Raw genomic sequence first — 14,062 nt, forward strand, 5'->3', positions numbered from 1 at the left:
GTTCTGTAAAGATGACTGCAAGAGCACAGCGCAGACTGCTCAATGAGGTGAAGAAGAATCCTAGAGTGTCAGCTAAAGACTTACAAAAGTCTCTGGCAGATGCTAACATCCCTGTTAGCGAATCTACGATACGTAAAACACTAAACAAGAATGGATTTCATGGGAGGATACCACAGAGGAAGCCACTGCTGTCCAAAAAAAACCGTTGCTGCACGTTTACAGTTTGCACAAGAGCACCTGGATGTTCCACAGCAGTACTGGCAAAATATTCTGTGGACAGATGAAACCAAAGTTTAGTTGTTTGAAAGAATCACACAACACTATGTGATGAGAAAAAGAGGCACAGCACACCAACATCAAAACCTCATCCCAACTGTGAAGTATGGGGGTGGGGGCATCATGGTTTGGGGCTGCTTTGCTGCGTCAGGGCCTGGACGGATTGCTATCATCGAAGGAAAAATGAATTCCCAAGTTTATCAAGACATTTTGCAGGAGAACTTAAGGGCATCTGTCCACCAGCTGAAGCTCAACAGAAGATGGGTGTTGCAACAGGACAACGACCCAAAGCATAGAAGTAAATCAACAGTATGGCTTAAACAGAAGAAAATACGCCTTCTGGAGTGGCCCAGTCAGAGTCATGACCTCAACCCAATTGAGATGCTGTGGCATGACCTCAAGAAAGCGATTCACACCAGACATTCCAAAAATATTGCTGAACTGAAACAGTTCTGTAAAGAGGAATGGTCAAGAATTACTCCTATCCGTTGTGCACGTCTGATCTGCAACTACAGGAAATGTTTGGTTGAAGTTATTGCTGCCAAAGGAGGTTCAATCAGTTATTAAATCCAACAGTTCACATACTTTTCCACCTGCACTGTGAATGTTTACCTGGTGTGTTCAATAAAAACATGGTAACATTTAATTATTTGTGTTATTAGTTTAAGCAGACTGTGATTGTCTATTGTTGTGACTTAGATGAAGATCAGATCACATTTTATGACCAATTTGTGCAGAAATCCATATCATTCCAAAGGGTTCACATACTTTTTCTTGCAACTGTAAATGCATACAGTATGCATCAATCTGATTGACATATTTTTATTGAAACCATGGTCTTTAACTTGTAAAAGCACCATTGCTCTGCACTATTTGTATATATCTACATGCTGGACATCTTAATAAGGTCCACCATTTCTACAACATTTCATGGATTGATTGGTTCATAGTTTTGGCTGGCAGGAGCTGGTGTAGACTTGAGCTATAACTTATGCCAGTTTCAGGTGAGCTATAACTTATGCCAGTTTCAGGCGAAAGTTCTAGTAGATCTGTAACTTCTAGAGATGAGCAAATTTAAAAAAAATTCGATTTGGCTTGTTCGGCAAATGAAAAAAAAAATTTGGTTCAATCCAAATTTATTTGCGGTGAAACGCGTTAAAAAACGGCTATTTCCTGGCTGCAGAGAGCCTTCATAGTGGTGTAGAACACTGTGCCTTGCAGTAACACACATAGGGAGTCTACTGTGGTGAAATAATATGTGAGTCAGTATGACATTCAGGTGACAGGCGTTGCTCTTAGAATCACTGCACATTTCAATTATTTGGGCAGTCATGGGGCCAAAACTGACCAAATAACTCAAGTATGAACTCAGCCTTAAAGGTCGATCTTAGCGCCAAAAAGAAGCGCACTCCTTTTACACCGTCGTCAGCTGATTCCACATAGATGTCTACAGAACCTGTTCTATTAAAACGCTTATACAAGTAGAGCCCCCCTGACAGAGTGGAGAGGGTGTCAGCAGTAAGTGTGTGTTGACGTCACTGATTACTTTACCCTTCCTCTGATACGTCAGAACAATAACCCTCAAAAAAACGGATCCTGTCTGCTGAGTATCTGCCTTCACTCGGTCAGCATTTGGTCAGTAATCCATATTTCTAATGCCAAAAAAAACAGGAGTGGATCCAAAACAGAGATGACCGAGACCATTCAAGAACTGCTGGGTTGCTGGTCAAGACACGACTGCTAGCTGACACTGGGAGCTCAGGCCTCTCGAAGTAACCCCTGCTGCCAAGCCCCCTTACTGTGCTGCGACCTCTGCCTGCGGGTGAAACATTTAGGCCTCTGCCATTCCCCTGTGCCGCGCCTGGCACTTCTCTGCCTGACATACTGTTAGATCGAATAAATAAATAAAAAGGAAATTAAAACACCCCAAAAAAGTCTGTAATTTTCTCACTTCACCACACAACGGCTATTAAGCACTCCCCCCCCCCCCACTAATACACACAAAAAAGGACTTTAGAACATATAACTGTACCGCTGAATGGCAAATAGGCCCTTATTTTTTTCCACTTATACACGCCACAGAAGGATTTAGAACATATAACTGCACCGCTGAACGGCAAATATATTTTTCTTTTGCCACTATTACACAACAAAAAGTGCTGCAATTTTCACACTATACAACAATAGCTAATAAGCCTTTTTTTTTCTCCACTAACACAAGCCAAAAAATGTATTAGAACATACAGTGGATATAAAAATTCTACACACCGCTGTTAAAATGTCAGGTTTCTGTGATGTAAAAAAAATGAGACAAAGATAAATAATTTCAGAACTTTTTCCACCTTTAATGTGACCCATAAACTGTACCACTCATTTGAAAAACAAACTGAAAAAAAAAAAAATAATAATAATAATAATATGGTTGCATAAGTGTGCACACCCTTAAACTAATACTTTGTTGAAGCACCTTTTGATTTTATTACAGCATTCAGTCTTTTTGGCTATGAGTCTATCAGCATGGCACATTTTGACTTAGCAAGATTTGCCCACTCTTCTTTGCAAAAACACTCCAAATCTGTCAGATTGCGAGGGCATCTCTTTAATCTTCTTCTGGTGAAGCCATTCCTTTGTTGATTTGGACATTAAAGGTGGAAAAAGTTCTGAAATGATTTATCTTTGTCTCATTTTTTTTACAGCACAGAAACATGACATTTTAACAGGGGTGTGTAGACTTTTTATATCGACTGCATAACTGCACTGCACAAGGGCAAATAAGACGTAGAAATATTTCCTTGTAATAAATCCTGTTAATGGCTGTAACACCCCAATAACCAGAACGGTTTGCTGGAATTACAGAGCTGTATAATGGCAATTTGGGTCCCCAGTCAGTGCAGAAAAGTGTAATAGGATTGTTCCTATTACCCAGGTTGTAACTTCCCATACTGAACCCTGTTCAACATACAGTGCCTTGCAAAAATATTCACCCCCTTGACTTTTTTTGTATTTTGGTGCCTCACAACCTGGAATTAACATGGATTGTTTGAGGATTTGCATCATTTAATTTACAGAACATACCCACAACTTTGAAGATGTTTTATTTGTATTTTATTGTGAAGCAAACAACAAATAGGACAAAATAACAGAAAAAGTCTATGTGCTTAACTATTCACCCCCCTAAAGTCAATACTTTGTAGAGCCACCTTTTGTGGCAATCACAGCTCCAAGTCACTTTGGATAAGTCTCTATGAGCTTGCCACATCTTACCACTGGGATTTTTGCCCATTCCCCCTTGCAAAACTGCTCCAGCTCCTTCAAGGATGGTTTGCGCTTGTGAACAGCAATCTTTAAAGGGGTTCTGCAGTTTGTTTAAACTGATGATCTATCCTCTGGATAGATCATCAGCTTCTGATCGGCGGGGGTCCGACACCCGGGACCCCCGCTGATCAGCTGTTTGAGAAAGCAGCGGCGATGCAGCAGTGCCGCAGCCTTCTCACTGTTTACCGCTGGCCCCATGATGTCATGACTAGTATCAACTGGCCTGAGCGGGGCTAAGCTCCGTTCACTTGAATGGAGCTTAGCCACGCCCAGGCAAGTTGATACTAGTCGTGACGTCACTGGGCCAGCGGTAAACAGTGAGAAGGCTGCAGCGCTGCCTTCTCAAACAACTGATCGGCGGGGGTCCCGGGTGTCGGATCCCCACCGATCAGAAGCTGATGATCTATCCAGAGGATAGATCATCAGTTTAAACAAACTGCAGAACCCCTTTAAGTCTGACCACAGATTTTCTATTGGATTGAGATCTGAGCTTTGACTAGGCCATTCCAACACATTTACATGTTTCCCCTTAAACCACTCAAGTGTTGCTTTAGCAGTGTGTTTGGGGTCATTTTCCTACTGGAAGGTGAACATCCGTCCTAGCCTCAAATCACGCACAGTGACACAGGTTTTGCTCAAGAATATCCCTGCATTTAGCACCATCCATATTTCCCTCAACTCTTACCAGTTTCCCAGTCCCGACTGCTGAAAAACATTCCCACAGTATGATGCTGTTACCACCATGTTTTACTGTGGGGATGGTGTTCTTTTGGTGATGTGATGTTTTGGTTTTTCGCCAGACAAAGCATTTTCTTTGATAGTTGAAAAGTTCAATTTTAGTCTCATCAGACCAGAGCACCTTCCTCCATATATTTTGGGAGTTTACCATATGCCTTTTCACAAACTCACAACGTGCCTTTTTGTTTCTAGCTCAAAGTAATGGCTTTCTTCTGGCCACTCTGCCATAAAGCCCAACTCTATGGAGCGTACGACTTATTGCCATCCTATGTACAGATACTCTAGTCTCTGCTGTGAAACTCTGCAGCTCCTCCAGGGTTACCTTAGGTCTCTGGGCTGCCTCTCTGAGTAATGCCCTCCTTCCCTGGTCCTTGAGTTTTGGTGGGCGGCCGTTTCTTGGCAGGTTTGCTGTTGTGCCATGTTCTTTCCATTTGGTTATGATAGATTTGATGGTGCTCCTGGGGATCTTCAAAGATTTGGATATTTTTTATAACCTAACCCTGACTTGTACTTCTCAACAACATTGTCCCTTACTTGTTTGGAGAGTTCCTTGATCTTTAAGGCAGTGTTTGGTTAGTGATACCTCTTGCTCAGGTGTTGCAGCCTCTGGGGCCTTTCAAGAAAGGTGTGTACATGTAATGACAGATCATGTGACACTTAGATTGCACACAGGTGGACATAATTTTGCTAATTATGTGACTTCTGAAGGTAATTGCACAAGAGCTTTTTATAGGCTTCCTAACAAAGGAGGTGAATATATACCCACATGCCAATTTTCTGTATTCTATTTCTAAACAATAGTTTTAGTTGTATATTTCTCTCATTTCACTTCACCAACTTAGACTATTGTGTTCTGATCCGTCACATATAATTCAGATTAACAAAACATTGAACTTAAGGCTGCAATGTAACAAAATATGAAAAAAGTCAAGGGGGTGAATACTTTTGCAAGGCACTGTAAATGCTGTGTAATGATTCCTCCCTATCCTTTCCCTACACCTTGAATGATCTTTCCCTGAACTTGGAAATCATTTTTTTAGCACAATGAAGTCTTTCCTAGCACTGTCCCTAGCGCCTGCTGGCGTCTCTCCCTGCACTAAGTACACTGGAAAATGGCAGAATCCAAGATGGCTGAGGCTATTTATAGAGCTGTGACATCACAGGGCTGGCTGGCTGCTGATTGGCTGCATGCATGGCATTATGGGTGATAACGCCTTTCCAGAATTCCTTGCTCCATGTCCTCACATGTGCAGCAGTCATTTTAGGAAAAAATGTGATTCGTTACCACGAAGCATGAGGAAATTTGGCTTTGGTGCGAATCTAATTTTTCCTGAAATTCGGATTGGATTCCACTTCGTCAGCTTCGATTTGCTCATCTCTATTCACTTCAATAAACATTTAAAAAGCTGAAAAAGTAGCAAATTATGGCTCAAATGTAGTGCATACCATCATTTGTGACTTTTTCATGCCACAATAGTGGCGTAAAATCTTTAATAATGTCTCCAGTTTCTTAGTAGTTAGCACTCTTGTTTTGCAGTGCTGGAGTCATGGGTTTAAATCTAACCAAGGGCAAGATCTACATGGAGTTTGTATGATCTCACTGTATTTGAGTGAGCTATATCCGGCTACTGTAATCAATTTAACATAATTCAAAATGTGTGATTGTAAGCCCCAGTTAGGACAGAGACTGATGACAATTTCTGTGCATCACTGTGGTTTATGTCAGCACTATCTAAATGAATAAACTAAATAAATATATTTTACAAATGAGACATGAATCTTAGCTCGGAATTGAGTATTTATGAGGCACAATGGAATCCATCAGATTATTATTATTATTATTATTATTATTATTATTATTTATTTATTTATTTATTGTTGGGGGGGGGCAAAGCAGGTGTAAAATTCTTATTCAAGACTAATGTATATGTATAGAAATTAAACAACACACTTAACAGGTCCGTCTGACTAGGGAGTGAAAGTAGACAAGCTTGTCTACATCTTTCAGCACTGAATGGGGGAATGGGGAATTTAAATGACCTCAGGAAATGCTCTTACAGATGAAACCAATGTACACTTACTTAAAATAGAAACAAACATAAAATCAAAGATTGTCTGCTCTCATGGCAGCAAAAGTTTTAAATATGATGGCGATAAAGTTCAGTCTGATGTGATAGAAAGTGACAGCACGGAGCCAAATGCATAAAGTTGTCTCTGTTTTTTGAAAACTCACCAGCCCTGAAGTCAGAAGCAGAGTCAATTGAAAAGACTGAAAAGGTCACTGGGAATGAATAAACCACAGATAACACAGCAAACAGAATACTGAAAACACATCTGCTCAAGTGTACATGGCCATGTGTTGCTTCCCTATCCTAAACGTTGCCATGGAATATTCCACTTAAATGCATGATGACCAGGACTCAACAGAAATGAATCAGTCTCAATGATGAAATTGACGTTAGGTAGGAATAGCACCATAGCTAGAGGTATATGTTAGGAAAACTTTTTTTTAATTTCAGCTACTGTAGATCCAAGGGCATATATTTCATAGAAGCTGACCACGTGGCTGTTATAAAGCCCTCGAATAGATGGGGCCCAACTCTGGTTCCAACCCCCCCTGCTGATTTATGACGAGATCCTGATAGAGGGTGGCTATTTGGACCAAATCATGATATCAATACAAGACCCTTTTGTTTTTTGGGTGTCAATATCTAAAATTATAACGAGGAACCCCTTTTAAAAATGATGTTGTATTTGCATTGAAACATTTATAAACTATTAGCTCCAAAGTTTAGTGGCATTTCCACTGCGCGTGTCAGTAAAAGTAGGGTGAAAAATTGGTGTGGCTAACTGAAAGACTAGGATTTAAGCGCATTAAAATAATTCTCATGAAAAGGTAGCCAAAGAGAAAACAAATTACCGTATTTTTCGCTTTATAAGACACACTTTTTTTCCCCCAAAAGAGGGGGGAAAATGACAGTGCGTCTTATAAAACAATGGTTGACTTTTTTTACAGGGCTGACACGGATGTATTGCCGGCCGCTATGCTGCACAGTGTGGCCGGCTATACATCAGTCACAGTGCGGGGAGGGAGGAGGGGCTGGAGGCAACTCACAGCGGGGCCCGGTGCAGTCACTGTAGTACACCGGGCCCCGCACACAGAAGTCTCTTTGTATGTAAAATCTTTCATTAATCCTTTATACCGTAAATCGCTCTCCTTTTGATAAACTTTACTAGCCTAATCGCCTGCATCAGTACTCACTATGAATGTAGCGTGCGGTCCTGCCGGCGTGTGACTGACGTCAGTCACGCTCCTCCCACTTCATTAATGAAGCAGGAGCAGGATGAAGTCATGCACGGGAGGGACCACACGCTACATTCATAGTGAGTACTGATGCAGGCGATTAGGCTAGTAAAGTTTATCAAAAGGAGAGCGATTTATGGTATAAAGGATTATTGAAAGATTTTACATACAAAGACTTCTGTGCTCGGGGCCCGGTGTACTACAGTGACTGCACCGGGCCCCGCTGTGGAGTTGCCTCCAGCCCCTCCTCCCTCCCCGCACTGTGACTGATGTATCGCCGGCCACACTGTGCAGCATAGCGGCCGGCGATACATCCGTGTCAGCTAGTTTATCAAAAGGAGAGCGATTGATTCAGGATTAAAGAAATATTTTACATACAAAGAATAAAGTACTGTAATGCTGTGAAACATAGGGCCATGAGGGGGACCAGCATAAGATGCTATATGTGTGTCACCCACACATATAGCATCTTATGCTGGCCCCCCTCATGGCCCTATGTTTCACAGCACACATCCCCCATAACAGTGCATCATCCATAGATCCCCCCCATAACAGTGCATCATCCATAGATCCCCCATAACAGTGCATCATCCACAGATTCCCCCCCCATAACAGTGCATCATCCATAGATCCCCCCCCATAACAGTGCATCATCCACAGATTCCCCCCATAACAGTGCATCATCCATAGATCCCCCCCATAACAGTGCATCATCCATAGATCCCCCCATAACAGTGTGTCATCCACAGATCCCCCATAACAGTGTGTCATCCACAGATCCCCCATAACAGTGCGTCAGCCACAGATCCCCCATAACAGTGTCATCCACAGAGCCCCATAACAGTGCGTCATCCACCGAGCCCCATAACAGTGTCATCCCCAGACCATTAGTTCAAAATCCACCAAAAGCACACCTTTTGGTTCAAAATATTTTTTTTCTTATTTTCCTCCTCAAAAACCTAGGTGCGTCTTATAATCAGGTGCGTCTTATAAAGCGAAAAATACGGTACATTCACAGACATATACAAAAGTATTAATTTTACCAAGTGTGAAAGTTGGTAGCAATGATGGATATTGCAAAGACATTATGAAATGGGTATCTGCAACCAAAAATGTATCACATTATGACATTTTTGATGCATGTGTTCCAAGTAAAGGTGAGCGACTTTGACAGAAATGTTGTATATGACATTCTGAAGTCTCTTAGGACTGAATCCAACTCCATTTAAGCTCTTTAACACCAAGACAACAATAGTAATGTCAAAGTGACAGTAACATTTATGACTATGGGCAAATGGAGGCTAAATGGTGGTAACAACCAGCCTGTTTAGAAATACACAGTATTGTCAGATTTATATTTTTTTCAAATTTTTTTTTTTTTTTCAAATTAAAAATTTCCCACAATGTCTTCTGAACTGTAAAATAGTGGCTGCCATTTTGTGCGATTCGTACAGGACAAATCCCCCAAAACTCAGATTAGTTGGAAACCAACATTTTTGGGAAATTCAATTCGCTTACCTCTACTTCCCAGGGTAATAAACATTTAGATTTTCCAATCATAATTTTGTCTGGCTGGTACTTTTTCCTTCAGATTTGCACATAAGAACATTGAATATATACTCACCTCACCAATCCTTCATAGCTCCTGTTCTGTTGCCTACCAGGTTCCTGCTGGTATCTACTTCTTGGTCCCTCTTGACAAACAGGAATTATAACTCAACCAATCGCTGAGGAGAGTCACCACTGTGTCTGGTTATTGACTTAACATTCATTTCCTGTCTGTCTAGAGCTGCGATGGCTAACCTCCGGCACTCCAGCTGTGGTAAAACTACGACTCCCAAGTTGTACACTTGCTTGGCTGTTCTCAGAACTCCAGAGAAATGAATGGAGCATGCTGAGAGTCATAGTTTCACCAAAGCTGGAGTGCTGGAGGTTAGCCATCACTGTTCTAGAGGGACCACGAAGGAGCGACCAGTTTGGGTCCAGTAATCATCACAATGGATTTGGCAAAGGATCAGTGTCATAAATATAACATTCATCCGAATGGACACTATTACACTGCATATCTACTGTCTGGCCAGTTGGATAAGACAACCCCTTTAATTATTACTTTTTACCCTTAAGAACAGGCATTTAATTCTAGTTCGATTTGCAGGACTTATATGTCTATATATTTAATAATACCTCCATTTTCCAAGTATGTTTTATTCAATATTAAAAGATTTTATAGGACTACTGTGCTCAGCTCCAATATAAAGATAATGTGGTGCAAGAGATGTAATGAAACCTTCATTCATTGGATTTGATTGACACCTCTTATGACATTATTCGAACAGATCAGCAGCTGGATGGATGAGAAACCATTTCAAGAAATATTTGCATTAGAATTCCCCGTAGGAACTAAATGGCACAGTTGTAACGTACTGACTGGGGACAGATTTGGACTAGCTCATTATTTTTACTTTACACATCTGCATATTAAGTTTATCCATATGAACACTATAGCAACATTTACATAAAGCCTTTGTATATTTGGGCATTGCAGGGGTAACCAGTTGGAATGCAAATAAAAGGACTTTGCATGTAGATCTCAAATGGATAGCTCTACTACGATTATAAATTCTGCATGCACCATACACTTCACGCTAACGCTCATTATGGGCATGATTTTTAGAGCTACTTTGGCTGTTTTAACATGTGGTGTTTGTAGGATTAATGACCTTTATTGCACAAGGATTAACCTGTTCACAGACTATTATGAAAGGTCTGACACATAGACATCTGCCTATGTTGTACTGAATATTTATAGTGTGCTATGCTGACTAGTTATTATTATCATATCCTAGCTATGCAGTCGGCAAAAATAGCCTCTCTTTCTACTATCCAGTTGCTTTATTACAGCAAATAATGAAATTTACTGAGCACTCATTTTCAGAGAGTTTCATGCATAACTGATTTCATTAAGGGCAGGCTTGATTTACATTTTTTGTCCAAACCCCCTACTACTTTTACACTTCTACTTGTAATACTGTAGCTCACCATGAGTTTAAGCTTGCCCTGCGTCCATCTGTATAAAATAAGTGCATGCCAAAAAGTAAGGCTTCATTAAACCCATAGAAAACATCAATATTATGTAAATGATGATTTCGAATACATGACACAAAGGCATCATGCAAGCTGAAAACAATAATGTACAGCACAAATGAATATTCAATATGCTGAATAGTTGGCTTATGGGTTTTCAACTACCTACAATACCAACTGTTTGTTCAGATTGTCCATTCAGTTTTACATTAATCGTATGTACGCTCTCAATTTGCATTAACAGGTCTTGCATTATAAATTCTAAAACAAATTCACAAGTTCTAATTGGCGGATTGGGATATTATTCTGATTTACCAGCCTGGTAGGAAGGCTATGAAACAAAGGCCAATGATAAGGTGAATCTGTCAACCGTTTTGGCCATTGTAAATTGCTGAGAGCAGTAGCTGGTGTTGGAGAGAACAGCACAAATATACCTTTTATCATCAGGCAGAGTGTGAATATGAACTTTTATTCTCTTCTGGCATAAGCTCTGGAGGTGGAACCTCACTCTAAAGTGCTCTCTGCATTGTGCTACCTTATAACCCCTTTCCTCTGCTCTGAGCGACGGTTGTAGCTTCCAACCAAGAGCCCACTACATCTGTCACTCAGTGTAGAGTGGGGAGTCCGTGAAGTAGCTCAATCAGACAGCACTTCACTGTGAAGATCTGCTTCCAGTGCACATAACCAGTTCATTACAGGCAATTGTCCATTTTTGCACTTTCGTTTTTCACTCCCTGCCTTTCCAGAGCCGTATTTTTGTTATTTTTACCCTTCACATAGCTGTAGGAGTTCTTATTTTTTTTATTTTTTATTTTTTGTGGGATAATTTGTACTTTCTAATGGCACCATTAGTGGGAAGCTGGGAAAAAAATGTCAAATAAGGTGGAATTGAAAATAAAATAAAATAAATTAAATTACGACACAATTTTGTGGGTTTCATTTTTATGGCATTCCTTATGCGGTAACACTGACTCCTTCATTCTCTGGATCAGTACAATTATAGAAATACCACAATGATATATTTTTTTTCTTGTATTTTAATACTTAAAAAAATAAAAGCTGGAAAAAAAGATTCACTGATCACAAGAATGGGTACACCGTACCCCCTTCAGGCCCCCCACTACTTCCCTGAAATTACCGGAGCAGCCTGTTACACATCCGTGTGCCCTCTCTATTCATTTCAATAGGAGTTCTGGAGACAGCTGAGTACTGTACTTTAAGGAGTAGAATCTGAGAATAAAAGTTCATACTCTTACTACTCCTGATAAGAAAAACTCCCAGTCTGTACCTAATGTTTCGAATCAACAAAACTGCTGACAGATTCCATTTCATTTCCACTGTCTTCCAGTGGAAGTGTTTATGAGAATTTAAACTGACAGTGTACATAGAAAAATAGATAGATAGATAGATATATACTGTATATACTATATATTCTCATTCTAGTGATCTGAGGGGGTCTCAGCACTTGGGCCTCCATCTATCAAAGCCTTTGTTATTATCCAGAAACAGTGACATCCTATTGACTGTCTGGTACTGCAGCTCAGCTACATTGACTTTAGTGGGCTGAATGGCAACACCAGATGCAGCTCAAGATTAAGAGGGGTGATTTGGGGGGAAAATTGTATCTTTTTTGCAACCCATAGACGGAATTTGCTAAGCAAGTTGCGCCATTATTTAGGTGTGAAAAATGATTGTTCATAACATATTTTCAGTAAAATTTGTGACTTGAAAAATGTGAGAAAAGTTGGCATGGTTATTTGGGAGCAGGCATGACCAGCAATTTTAGATTTCCCATCTATAAAGCCAAAACCTTTCACAAATTTTAGCATACCTCTGCATCTGTTCCTAGCATTTCAATTTCTGTACATTTATCACAGCCCAAGATGTGCCAAATTTATTCAGAGGCATGCACCTTTCAATAGGTTTGCTGCATTTCACTCCAAAGCACTTCAGTTTAAGACTGGCATATAGAGTGCCAGACTCAATACATCTTCCCTAAAGTTTTTTAAATAACAGATTGTTGTATATCTATGAGGGAAATTGAGCAGCATAACGCAACACAAATTATGGCAGATGTCAATTGTTAGTTATACCTCACCCCAGGGATAGTTGGCCTAAAATAGCATGACAGATAAGAAAACTAAGATAGAGGAAATACTAATGGACAAAAAGATAAAAATTTAAGAATACAAGTATTTATGAAATAAATTAAAGTTATGGCAGTAGGAACCATGGATCACTGCAGAGTTTATAGAAGTAGTATGCAGTTTTGCTTGATTGAATGAACTATTAACAAAAAACCAAGCCATGAAACACGATGCTGATGTCTTATAGAACAAGAAGAAAAAGAGAACTGATCTTTAGATATGATGACAAATCTATGAACTCTATTGGATTTTCTGTGGCAATCTGAACCTTTTCAACATGGCATCTTTATGGCATTTGTATTATCTCCCATGCCAGCATGGGTTTACTGTAGGTACTCTGTTCTCCTTCTACATTGAGAAAGCAAACTGATAGGTTAAAGAGATACTCTTTTTACAAAAAATGAGTAGATGGCATTGTGGATATAATTTTTAAAGTCATTCCATATAGTCTACTTCCTGTCCTGGCCCTCAACTTCCCCCTTTGCTTGGATTTTAGCACAGTAAACAGTCTTGTTTGACTTTCTCAGTTAGACCATCTCTCTGGCCGGAGTGGGAAGGGGGATGAGTGACTCAATTACAACATCATGCATTACACCGATAAGCAACACTCTTCTGTTGGCATCTGTATCTAGGCCTTACAACAGAACAATAGAGTTGTCATTATTATCCAAATTTTACAATATCCTATTTTGCTAACAGATAACATCTTTTCCTTGCAACAATGGAATGGCTAACTATGTAGGAATTCTGACTCTGTTTGCTGACTGCTGCAAAAGGACAACATGTTGCATTGAATTTTATTGGTATAGTACTGCCAACACCAAAAAAAGAAAATAGCCAAAAATTCTTTAAACAATAGTTTTCCATGTTGATTTAAAAAACTACCCTCTTCTAACAGAAGTGTCCCTTTAATAGGCCATTTAATCATTTATGCCCTGATGTGTTGGCGAGCTAAGAAAGTAGTGATTCCCACTAGAGACTGATGCCAGGAATATGTAACTTAGTAAATGAGTTCAAGTTTTAGGGGTGGTAAAATTGGAGTAGATAATCTTAATAAATTAAAAATACATTTGAACAAAACATGTCTTGAGAATGAATTAACATAATGGAGACAATATGAGCCACTTGACCACTGGACTTTTAGAAAGCATAAAAATCAAGTTTACTATATTTAAGTCATGATCTGTAACTGCTTTTT

At 39.8% G+C, this 14,062-nt stretch overlaps 1 protein-coding gene across 1 annotated transcript in view; it reads left to right on the forward strand.

Annotated features, from left to right (window-relative positions):
• Positions 1–14,062, forward strand: part of GRIN2D (glutamate ionotropic receptor NMDA type subunit 2D) — a 642,162-nt gene that overhangs the window by 264,203 nt on the left and 363,897 nt on the right. The gene's annotated exons all lie outside the window — the stretch shown is intronic.

The sequence above is a fragment of the Bufo bufo genome, chromosome 1, assembly GCF_905171765.1.
Source record: "Bufo bufo chromosome 1, aBufBuf1.1, whole genome shotgun sequence".
Lineage (NCBI taxonomy): Eukaryota > Metazoa > Chordata > Amphibia > Anura > Bufonidae > Bufo > Bufo bufo.